The following is an 11,538-nucleotide window of genomic DNA, read 5'->3' on the forward strand; positions in this document are numbered from 1 at the left end:
AGTTTACTTCTTTTGTTCTAAGGCTTTCAGTTGTGCTGTTAATTCTCTAATGTAACTATACTCCATTTTCTTCATATGGGCACTTAGTGCAATGAACTTCCCTCGTAGCACTGCTTTCAAGGTGTCCCATAAATTCGGGTATGTTGTGTCCTCATTCTTATTGAATTCTAGGAAGTCTTTAATTTCTGTATTTCTTCTTTGACCCAGGTATGGTGCAATTGCGCATTGTTCATTTTCCATGAGTTTGTAGGGTTTCTGCGATTTTTGTTGTTGTTAAATTCTAACTTTAAAGCATGGTAGTCTGATAAGATACAGGGGACTATTCCAACTCTTTTGTATCTGTTGAGGTTTGTTGTGTTGCCTAGTATGTGGTCGATTTTAGAGAAGGTTCCATGTGGAGCAGAGAAGAAGGTATATTCTTTTGTGTTTGGATGGAATGCTCTATAGATGTCTGTTAAACCCAATTGGGACATAACTTCTATTAGTTCTTTTGTTTCTTTGTTAAGTTTCTGTCTGGTGGTCCTGTCTAGCAGTGACAGTGGGGTGTGGAAATCACCCACTATGAGTGTATGAGGTTTTAGTAGTGTTTCTTTTATGAATGTGGGTGCCTTTGTATTTGGGGTCTAGATGTTCAGAATTGAGCCTTTGTGCTGATGGATTTTTCCTGTGATGAATACGAAATGACTGTCTTCATCTCTTTTGACAGATTTTGGTTTGAAGTCTAACTTGTTAGATATTAGGATAGCCACACCTGCTTGCTTCTTGGGTCCATTTGATTGGAAGCTCTTTTCCCAACCCTTTATCCTGAGATAATGTCTGTCTTTGAAGATTAGATGTATTTCTTATATGCAGCAGAAGGATGGATTCTGTCTTCATATCCATTCTGTTAGTCTGTGTCTTTTTTACAGGTGAGTTAAGATCATTAATGTTGAGGGAAAGTAAGGAACATTGATTGTTAATTCTTGTTTGTTTTAGATTTGTTGTTAGCGGTGGTATTGCGAATATATTTGCCTTGCTTTATCCTTTGGGTTCTGGTGAAGTGGGATTATCCATTGCCTATGTCTTTGTGAGCACAGTTAACTTACTTGGGTTGGAGTTTTCCTTCCAGAACTTTCTGTAGGGCTGGATTTGTAAATACATATTGGGAAAATCTGGCTTTGTCATTAAATATCTTGTTTTCTCCGTCTATAGTGATTGAGAGTTTTGCTGGGTATAGTAGTTTGAGCTGGCATCCATGGACTCTTAGTACTTGTAGAACATCTATCCAGGATCTTCTGGCCTTGAGGGTTTTCATGGAGAAGTCAGGTGTAATGTTGATAGGTCAGCCTTTATATGTTACCTGGCCTTTTTCTTTCGCTGCTCTTAATATTCTTTCTTTATTTTGTATGTTAGGTGTTTTGATTATTATGTGATGAGGGGTCTTTTTTTTGGTCCTGTGTATTTGGTGTTCTGTATGCTTCTTGTGCTTTCATAAGCATGTCCTTCTTCAGATTGGAAAAATTTTCTTCAAAGATTTTGTTGAATATGTTTTCTGCACCTTTGAGTTGGGCTTCTTCACCTTCTTCTATGCCGTTTGGCCTTTTCACAGTGTCCCATGTTTCCTGGGTATTTTATGTTAAGGATTTGTTGGATTTAAGATTTTCTTTGGTTGATGAATCTATTTCCTCTAGTTTATCTTCAGAGCCTGAAATTCTCTCTTGGATCTCTTGTATTCTGTTGGTTATGCTTACATCTGTAGTTCCTGATCATTTGCCCAGTTTTTCTATTTCCCGCATTCCCTCAGTTTGTGTTTTCTTTATTGTCTCTATTTCGGTTTTCAATTCTTGAACTGTTTGAGTTGTTTCCTTCATCTGTTTGACTGTTTTATTCTTGGCGTTCCTTACTTTCTTTAAGAGATTTGCTTATTTCTTCCAATTTTTTGTTTTTTCTTCCATTTCTTTAAGAGATTTTCTCATATCATCTTTGAGGGCCTCTATCATTTTTATGAAGTTATGTTTTAAGTCATTCTCTTCTGCTTCATCTGGTTTGATGTGTTCAGGTCTAATTGATGTAGAGTCCCTAGATTCTGGTGGTGTCATACTTGTCTTTCTATTGTTAGGTGTTTTCTTGTATTGCCATCTTCCCATCGCTTCTTCCAGTTGGTGCAGGTGGAGTGTCTCTCTCTCTCTTCCCCGCCCCCCTCTGCTACTCTCCTGGTGGGCGCAGGTGGGTCAGGAGTTCCATGTCTGTAGCTCTGGGCGGTCCAATCTCTCTAGGAGGTCTCTCCTCCAGCAGGGGCCTCCAGGCAGGTGGGGACTCAGGGTCCCATATGTATAGGAGGGTCTAGTGTGCTCAGAGCAGATCCAGGAAGTTCCCTGGAGGTGGAAGGATTGTTGGACTCACCCTCTTGTCCAGTGCTCAACCAGAGCAGTGGGGCAGTGGGTTCAGTAGGTCACAAGGCAGGGGAGGGCAGGTTCTGGGTGGAGGGGTTTGTGGATCAGAGAACTAGGAGTGTTCTCACTGGGGATAGGATATAGTGGGGAGTGAGATTCGGGGCTAACCCAGGGAGTTCCTAGGGAAGGGGGGGGATTCCACTTGAACTGGTCCCAGACTCAACTCTGGGGTCAAAGATCAGGTAGTCAGGGACTCAGGTTGGTCCCGCTTGGATAGGCAGATCATTATCTTACAATTCTTAGGTCCCACTTTATCAATGAAGGAAGTCAGGACAGAAATTCAAAGCAGAAACTTGGAGGCAGGAGCTGATGCAGAGGCTTTGGAGGGGAGCTGCTAACTGGCTTGATTTATATGGCTTACTCAGCCTGCTTTCTTATAGAACCCAGTACCACCAGCCCAGGGGTGGCACCACCCACAATGGGCTGGGATCTCCCATATCAAACACTAAGAAAATGCCCTACAGACTTACCTACTGCTCAGTTTTATGAAGGTATTTTCTCAATTGATAGTCCCTCTTCCCAAATGACTGTAGCTTATGTCAAGTTGGTGTAAAATTAGCCAGCACACCGCACCACCTGTTATTGTTACAAATACATCCTTCTGGGTCTGTTTTTGTTGTTTATTTTTTTTTCAAAGATGACAACTCTGAATTGAACAACCAATAAGGGGGCTCATCCCTGGGAGATGCTAATTTTCCTTCTCCCAGCAGTCAGTAGCTGCTTATAGTTCTTTGTCTAGGGGTCAGACCCCATAAAACTTTCCCCTTTCCTCGATAACATGCCCATTGATATTGTTCTTGCTCTTGTCTTGTTTATGCAGCCATTTCTAGGAGAGACTGTTTCACAGCAGACTTCCTGGTGTTCTGGCTAGAACAGTCTTTCCAGCCCCTCCTCCATGATGCTCCCTGAGCCACAGATGCAGGAGCTATGATTTAGATGTATCCACTGCGACTAGGCTCCCCAAGATTTATTGACCATATTTTCTAGGTCTATTAATGTGTCTTTATCCTGTTTCCATGGCCTGCTTATCTTTCCTTTGGTGAGGCCCCCTACTGTCCCTGCTTTTGAATTGTAGCTTAGACTGTAATGGCTAAATTTTCGGATAGCTCTCCTTGTTCTACTTGTGTTTTGAAATACCGTGTTGTTTGAAAGTGCAGCCCCTTCAACACATTGTGGTAGGGAACACTGTGGTAGGGAGGCATGGCAGTGTTTCCTCGGGAGGAGCGGGACCACACTGACAAGGGCCTGGCCATACCAGGCCTAAAGCAAATGGAAATTTGACCCATTCCCACATCTGGACCACGCAGTGTCACAAAGAAAGAGAAAGAACTGCAGGTGTCAGCATCACAGGCCGGCCAGCACCTCTCCCTGCTCCACAGCAATCCTTTTACCCCGCTCCCCGGCCCCAAAGACCATGTTTACATGCTCTGATCCCATTTCCAGTGAGGCAATATGGGATAAAACTTCATGCAGATCAATTGACCAGGCTTAAACAGCCACAGTGAACTGTAACCAGTTCCTAATATTACGGATATCACATATACAGGCACTTAATGTTCAACCTGACCAAAATTAACAAATAGTCAAATACAATAACAGAACCTATAATTAATAAGTATTCATGTAAATTACTACTTCAGTGTGTTCAAATTATAAAGTTTATATTTTATTTACTACTCCTTTCATTATGTATGCAAGTAAATGCAATTATTAAAAACAATCAGTAATTTTCTGTGACATTAATTAATTAATTAATTGTAGAACAAATTGAATTATTAACATGTGAAAAATATAATTGAGCTCTTTCTAAAATAATATAGCAATTCATTATCTTTCTCATGTTTATTATAAATTTATATTTTGATGCATATTTGTTTTGTTATCTTAATATGCAAAATATATAAGATGTTTTCTTCAAAATATAAATACACAAATATTATTTTTTTTAAATATGCCATGTTCCTTTGGTTTTAGCAGACTAAAATAGTGCCATCTGCTGGTCCATTTTACAGTAATACTTGGACTAATTACTAGCCTCTTCAGAACACCCATCTTTCCCTTTTGGATGCCAATAGAATAGATTCCAGTCAAGCTTCCCATTCATTTTTACCATAGACACAGGATCCTCGTGTATCCTCACCACAAAAGTCTTTGAGCAGCTGATACTGAGGACTCTACTAGACAGCAGCAGCAGCCCCAGCAGCCTGTGAGTCCAGGCCTCAGCTCCCAGATCTCCAGGGCTTCCCATTACATGGTACCTACAGGTTTCCTGCTTGACCAGATATTTGTCACTCAGATTCTGTCACATGCAAGGACATTCAAATTGTGGGGCTGCCTATAAGGGGTGAATCAAGGAATCGAGGATACCTACCCCATACCATTTAATCATTAGGACCATGAGGATTAAATATTTGCTATGGCTCCCATTTTATTTCATTAAAATATTCATAGTTAACAAAAGAAAAGTGTTTAAAGGCACCAATAGACACTACCCACCCACATCAAAATGGAGGACTCATAAAGGAAGGGACCACGTGACATCCACTATGTTAATTCAGGAACACACGTGGTCTCAGGTTTGCACTCTTAGCTGATTTTTCATGATGCTTCCTCTGCTCAAATTTGTATCTGGAGAGGATGTCTCATGTTAAACCTTTTCCTTCCACTGACTAGAAAGCTACATCCCTGGGAATTCCAGGCTTCTATATGCTCCAGTAAAGTAGTAGTGTTGTAACCTGTTTCTACAAGATTCCTGTGTTGCTGTGACTCATTAATTGAATGAATGTTAAAGATATGCCATTAATCATCTCTGAATCAAAGAATTCCTCCAAAAGATTCTCAGCATCAAATCTAACAGTGTCCATGAGGTTCTTTACAGCACACTTTGCACTAAAGAGCATCAGTTCACAAAGACTCTTTGCCCCCTTCTCTCCCAAAGGAGAAACTCCCACTAGGCAAACTGATAGTCCTTACTGTACGACAGCTGTCATAGTCACCATCCTTTCAGTGACACTCTGCTCTTCCCCCACAGCAAACTCTCACTCTCCAGCTCTTCATCTGCCATCTTCGTGTGCTTGGAAGTCCATTCATTTCCCAGGACCCTCTCCTGTGGGAATTCGCCTGAAGAAGTGACCTCCTGTCACAACCTCAAGCTGAGTTAGCTTGTCAGGTTAGAAGAAAACCAAACCATTGAGGAAGGCTCCAATCTTCAGTCACAATGAGCAGCTCAGTAGACACTCAAGGCTTTGAGTGCAGTCCCTGGAAGCAAAGCAACAAATATCTCAACTGCTTGTACCATTTTGCTTGCAGTAGTGGCTTTTAAAGAAAAGAGGCAGAAAGAATACACACAGTGAGGAGGAACATCACCTTAACTGTGCAAGACTGAAGGCTTTTCTCAGATGAATCTGACAACATCTATTTCCTCTTCAGAACAAACTAACTTCTCATGATTTTCTTCCAAAACATTCAAAACTGTGGTAACCCAGATCCCTGTGGTCTGCCATAAGGCACCCAGGAGAACACGAAGGCAAACTCCCTCCTGGAAGACTCTCCTAGTGGTCCAGATGGCAAGGATGAATTCAGGTAGGCTTTTCTGCCATCGCCCCGCTCCTTTCCCAAGCTCTCACTCTAGTGTTTACCCTGTCCCCATTTTCTAGGTCTCAACATAGTCCGGACTTATCTAATGGGGGTCTGGTTGGTCAATAAAGTAACAATCATGTGTGAAGCATGAGGTGGCATCATGCTCAGGATGCTGGTGTTTGTACAACAGGCTCTCACAGGTCAACAGAGACACAAACAAAGGCAGACCAGGGAAGCAACAGGACAGCATTTTGAACAGGTGAAAATATCTAGGAAGAAAGTTACTGATGGCTGTACAGGACTGTTGAGTCTACATGATACCATTGCACTCTACTAGTGAAACAGATAAAATCACCAAATGTGTTTCTTATATTTTGAAACAACGGCAATTTTTTTATTTTAAACAAACTGTGGGAATATAAGAAAACCAAATCTTTAATGGAATAAGATGTTGCCTAGAAAAGATGTCATACCATGGACTGTTCTGATAACGTATTGGTAAGGCTTCCATTTCCCCTGCAGCTTTCAGCTTGGGAGAAGGTTCCAAGTGTAGCTGATATCACAGACTAGCAGGGGCTCCAGTCTACATTGCTATCTGTGATCATAACACACAAACTGAAGTTGTGAGGGACAGGGACCAGAGGCATTATCTATAGACAGCCGGACAGGAAAGGAGAGGATGAGTGAAGAAGACACAGTGGAAAGGGCTTGCGTGGCCTGGACACTGTCTGAGGTTCTCCCACTTACAGTCCATGGCCTCATTAAAGAACCTCAGTGATTTTTTTGTCCCATTAATATGACAATTGTTCATGCATTACTTTCATGCATAATCCTGGACCATTTGTCATTGCCTTCTGAGCCTGTCACTCATATACATTGTATATATACACTACGCCAGTTAAATATGAACCGTTTGTCATTACTTTCTGAGAATATCACTCACATACACATACTATCCCATTAAAAGATAGGCCCTGTTTCTTTCCCTTCTTTCTGCTCTCAAAGTCTTAAGAAAATTAAACAATCATCAGTCAAATCCTCAGACCAGCAAAACCAACTTTATTAGCCAAATAATATCCAATTCCATGCACATAATCTCCATCCCTTGGACAGAACAGTCACCTCTGACAAAGGCCACAGAGAGCACTAGGGACACTCACAGTATGCCTACTTGACAGTTTGAACTGCTCCAAGAAGCCCTGAGATAACAGGGTTCTCACTCAAGTGTGAGGCACAAGACCAGCCCAAGAGCCTGCCCCAATCACTCGAAAGTCGTTTAACTATCAGGAAAATGTGATGGCACTATCAAGATGTAAGAAACAGAACTGAGCATTGTGACAGAGCAGGACCAGATGCATCTAACTGATAATCAGCTGTTGCAGGAGTAACATTATAATCTAGCATCTTTAACTTTCTATGTGTGTGCCCTCATGAACTTGCTTTAGCAGATACATAGGACCTCACAGATATTTAATCATTGTTCCTGCATTATTGAACTGTTCACCATTTGCAAATTGAAGGGAAGAGATGTAAATTCACAGAGGAACAAGACGAAAACAATCCCTTCCATATCCCCTGGAAGCAGAATGAAGGTGAGAATATGTGACACTACTCCAGCTTTGCTGTGACAGATGCAAGTCAGCATGGGGACTACATGCAGCTGACATCAGAGGTCTCCCTGTGACTTTAGTAAATGACAAGATTGCCCAGAGAAGCACTCTCAAATGCCAGGTGGACTCCGGAGTTCTGAGAAGAAATGCACTTGAGTTTCACGTTCAAAAGCACCTGCATATACAAACTGCAAGAGGGACTAGAGCTGATTCCTGGGGGAGACACACAGAGCAGCTGCTTCCTCAGAGGAGACAGAGAGAGAACGGGTTCCTCAGCAGATACCAAGAAGTGAGCAGACACAGAGCTTTGCCTATGTCACCTTCTTCCCTGGGGACCACAGGCACTGGACAGGAACAGCACACCTCTGATTCTTCCTTCATCTCTCCTCTCCCAACACTAAGTACCCAGCTGCTGAGGTGATCTAAACATTTGAAATGTATTCACAGACTGCTTGGGATCCCGATTATTTGTCTGTCAAATACTTCTATAAAGCTCCCAGTTCTGTCATTCCCTCCTGACGGTGTCATCAACATCACACAGACACTTCATCCTGAATCTTTACTCTTCACTCCATCCCCCAAGTAGTGTTCAGGCTGTTAATAGGTCACCCAGCTTTTCCCTAGTGTGTTGTGTTAAAATGGCACTTTTGAGCCTAGAACAAACTTCTTCATGCTCTTGAAAAAATAGAAATAAGCTCCTCATAGAGAACTAAAGGGGATGTAGAGATAATATGACTCTGGGAGATAATTACCTGGTCACAAATTCAAGACACAAAGGGAACTTACTGCAATTCCCTGATCAGTGACAGCAGAAGGGGACTCCCTCTCTGTTCTATGTGGAAGGCCTCAGGAGGCTCTTCCTCCCTCCTCAGATGCCAACATTCCTGTGGGGAATGTGGTCATACTCACCAGCAACTGACTGGCAAAGTGCTTCCTGCACACTCACCACACAGATGCAGCAAGAACTCAGATCTTGAGTACCACACAGGAAATTAGTGGCCACCAGCCCTGGCCCTCTTTCCACACCTAAAGGTTTAAAAGTGTGAGGCATAAACAGGTAACAGTTGACAACTGGTCAGACCTCTGAAGATGTTTCTGCTCCTGCTCCTCCTAGTGGATGTCCTGCCAGTCAGCACTGAAGGAGGTAAGCAACCATCTCGCTCATTAGAGTCTTGTGTGTGACCATAGTGTCCCAGTCAGGCTCGTCTACTCCTCACTCAGTTCATCTGAGAAGTTTTCTGAACTCCAGCCTAGCACTGAATAAATGGGTCTGAAAGCACAATGAATTACTTGCAATGGCACCTAGTAAGTGAGATCTCTGTCACCTAACAGAGAGGAATCACTAAAATATCATAGGACCCTAGAGGAAAGATACAGTTGAAAATGAAGGCAAGATGTTCTGATTGGCCAAACCTAAGAGTGGGCAGCTTCATCCATGCCTGAAATGTGGATTGAGACTAGAAGAACCCGTCTATTCCGGTTTCCAGGCTTCATCTTTGCCTTCCCTCTGTTCTTCTGAGCATACAGGTCTGCCGTGACTGCTCCCCACAATCTAACAAAGCCAGCTAAGTGTGGCTTCATCCCTGATCCATAGCTTCATGGAAACAGATTGAGACAAGATCCTCCAACCCATCTCCCCATCTCACTATGCGCCCTACACCTCTGTGTTCTTCCTTCTAAATGCCAAGGTTATTTCAATGCCTTAGGAAAGTATCCCATGCTGAGGTTCAGACTACATTAAGAACTCCTTTCCCAGCTACTGGCATGGCCCATTTGAAAGCTTTTCATGGTTTGTACAACAGTCTTGTTTCTGAGCAGGTCACTTGCTATGGATCACGAATCAGAATAGAGAAAAGGCAGCTGGAGTTTTCTACCCCAGTAGTGCTTCATGCTAACCTCAGGCACAGCCCAGTGCCTAAGTGAGCAGGACTCGAGGTGAAGCAACTGTAGCTGGTTGGATGTATTCTAGATCTTCTGGACATTATATACTGAATGCTTCCTATATGGGTACATGAGGTTTAAATGGGTCAGGAAAAAGTCTTGGCTCCAGATTTAGTACAAGGAGAGATTGAGAACTAGGGTAAAAGTGACATCATGCTTCAAGCCCTGTGTGATCACCCACAGAAGCCAGGGACACTTATCTGGTGTGTGGCAGACACTACAAAACGCTCTCCTCTCCATCCGTGTCAAGTCCACACGCTCTCCTGGCATGAATATGCCCCTTATTCCAGCATCCAGATTTGTTGCAGTTCCTATGATCACAGGTTCAGAACAAATTTTCTCTTTTAGGAGAAATAATTTGGGGTACAGAGGCCAAACTCCACTCCCATCCATACATGGCATTCATAAGGTATTATGATAAAAAATCAAAACCAAAACGATGTGGTGGTTTCCTGGTGGAAAAAGACATTGTAATGACAGCAGCCCACTGTGATGGAAGGTAAGGAGAGCCAAGGGGTCTTTGTTGCCTGGGACTGACCAATAACGACAGATCCAGGTTGTCCTTAAAAGGAGAACAAAGGTGAAGATTAGCCTCACCTTACCCTATTTAGCCTCAACTGATTGTAGATCACATGACCCGATGGAGTCAGTGAAGGGTCTGAATGGCTGCTAGTGTTTCTGAAGGCCTAAGACACAGCCTTTCTCATGAATTTCTTGCTATTTGACTCAGCCAAGCTCTGCCTTAGACTGAGCCCCCACATACATTACTGAGAACGATGTATTGCTCCCATGTTGTATTCAATCCATTTTATTTTCAAAGGAATATAAGTATAACTTTGGGTGCTCACAATATCAAGGAACAGAACAACACCCAGTTCATCCCTGTTCATAAATCCATCCCCCACGAGAGCTATAGCAGTGCAAAAATGGTCAATGACATCATGCTACTGAAGGTACCATATTTCTGGTTATTTTGGAGCACTCTGCCAATTACTATTATATCAGTCCAATCCTCTCTCTGGGTGGCTGGTCTATGGTCTCAGGGCAATAGAATGGGGGCTTTGGGAGCTTTGTATTTGGGGAAGGTACAGTCAGCCCTATCTGTGGTTTAAGCTTGCTGAGGTGCCAGACCTGACTCTTTCTTCATCGTCTTTCTGACCAGCTGAAACACAGCTCAACTCAGTAAAGCTGTGAAGACCATTGCCCTTCCAAAGAGGCATAACTGGGTGAAACCGGGGCAGGTGTGCACAGTGGCAGGCTGGGGAAACACATTGCAGTCTGCCTGACAAACTTCTGGAAGTGAAGTTAGAAGTTCAAGAAAGTCAGACATGCCAAAAACTGTACAAAAGCTACAACAACTCCACCCAGCTCTGTGTGGGAAACCCCAAGGACAAGAAGGCTACTGCTGGTGTAAGTACATAACCATCTTCAAATGTCTTCCCGGGACAGTCAGGGATACAATGCAGGCATACAGTCAGGCCTTTTCCCACTGTGCAACTACTGGTAGTCCAGAGTTAATGTAGGGTTCAACCTACAGGGTCCATTGTTTTCCCTCAGCCAAATAAGTCCTTTCACAATGGGGCAACAGGAGAGCTAGAGTCTACTGAGACTGCAGAAAGGACACACCAGGAACAGGCACTCCAGTTAGTGAGGGACAGAGCTCACTGACCCCCATCCCATTCAGGACCTTGGTAAATGGTATCACTTAGTCTTTCCATCTGAAAACCCAGGCGTTAGTGGGAACAGAGAAGAACAGGGAGAAGATGAGTCTGGCAAGAGGTGATAACAGCATATTTACAAAGACTTTTCCTTTTTCTGTCCACAGGGAGATTCGGGGGACCCTTTGTGTGTCAGGGCATGGCCCAGGGCATTGTAAGCCAACACCATTGCACTGGGGACCTTCCTGAGGTATTCACCAGAATCTCAAGCTTTATTCCTTGGATTCAGAAAAAATGAAACTCCTTCAACAACCCTAG

The 11,538-nt window shown here is 43.1% G+C and overlaps 1 pseudogene; it reads left to right on the forward strand.

Moving 5' to 3' along the window:
* The first annotated feature begins 8,698 nt into the window (after positions 1–8,698).
* Positions 8,699–11,538, forward strand: LOC127230513 (mast cell protease 8-like; annotated as a pseudogene).

This window comes from Phodopus roborovskii, unplaced genomic scaffold (genome assembly GCF_943737965.1).
Source record: "Phodopus roborovskii unplaced genomic scaffold, PHOROB, whole genome shotgun sequence".
In the NCBI taxonomy this organism is placed as follows: Eukaryota; Metazoa; Chordata; class Mammalia; order Rodentia; family Cricetidae; genus Phodopus; species Phodopus roborovskii.